The sequence below is a fragment of the Suricata suricatta genome, chromosome 6 (assembly GCF_006229205.1).
Source record: "Suricata suricatta isolate VVHF042 chromosome 6, meerkat_22Aug2017_6uvM2_HiC, whole genome shotgun sequence".
Lineage (NCBI taxonomy): Eukaryota > Metazoa > Chordata > Mammalia > Carnivora > Herpestidae > Suricata > Suricata suricatta.
In genome coordinates this window covers 13,002,246-13,003,260 of record NC_043705.1, presented here as the reverse complement: position 1 = coordinate 13,003,260, position 1,015 = coordinate 13,002,246, and positions in this window count along the sequence as shown.

The following is a 1,015-nucleotide window of genomic DNA, read 5'->3' as shown; positions in this document are numbered from 1 at the left end:
AGATGACGGAACCGAGGATGCAAAATCACAGCTAGACGGAGTAGTGCAAGTCATGTGCTTCTCCATAAGACTGGGCCGTCCTGGCCGGCAGGGAGGGCCCTGAGTCATCAGACCCTGCCCGACCAGGGCCAACCCCTACGCCCTGGCCACACAGGCCAGGGGCAGGGTGAATGAGAAAGTCCAAAAGGACAGGTGTCTGCCATCCAGGGAAGTGAGGCAGAAGTCTGGGCTCACATAGCAGAAATGTCCTGAAAGACACATGCCTTGGAGGGGAGTTTCCAGGTGGGACCTGGGGAGGCAAGGTCACCGTGCTGGGGGACAGCAGGCCTGGTAGGAGAGTGACTCCAGGCAGTGGGAGGACTGTCCTGGAGAGGGGGATTCCACCCGGGGATGGGCTTTGACAGCAAACTTGCTCCAGGATGGAGAGGCACGCCTTGGATGCGGGGTTGGAAAAGTGGGTAGAGAGGCTATTTTAGGCGGGCCTGGGAGTGCAAAGGCCGAAGGCCAGGAGTCTGGTGGATGCAGAGCGCTTGAGGGCAGCAACCTGACTGAGCTCCGGGAGGGCGGGCACACGCTTGTGCGGAGAAGGCTGTATTCAGAGGTTGCAACAGAGGCATGAGGAGGCAGTTAGAGAGGGACACGAACTTCAGGCAGAGGAGTTGGGGACTAAGCAACCTTGCATCTCTCTGTAAGGGTAAAAGTTTATATTTGGGATAGCCTCTGCAAGTGCACGCACTCTCCTATTAAAAGCATCTTCCAGAGTCTGGAGTTTCCATCTCAGGCCTCCCCAACTCGGTCCCATTCCTGCGCCCTGTCCTGCCCCAGGGCTCCCAGAGACGGTGAGGCGGCCCTTTGCGCCCCAAGGACTCTCCGGGTGGAGATGCTCCGGCGGGCGCCGCTCCTCCGAGGTGGTGCGCCGCGAGCGCGCGGGGCGCGCCCGATGGTGACCGGTGGCGGGGCTCCCTCCCCCCTCCCCGGCCCGGCCAGCCGCGCTTCTCTGCCGCCGCCTCGGGGC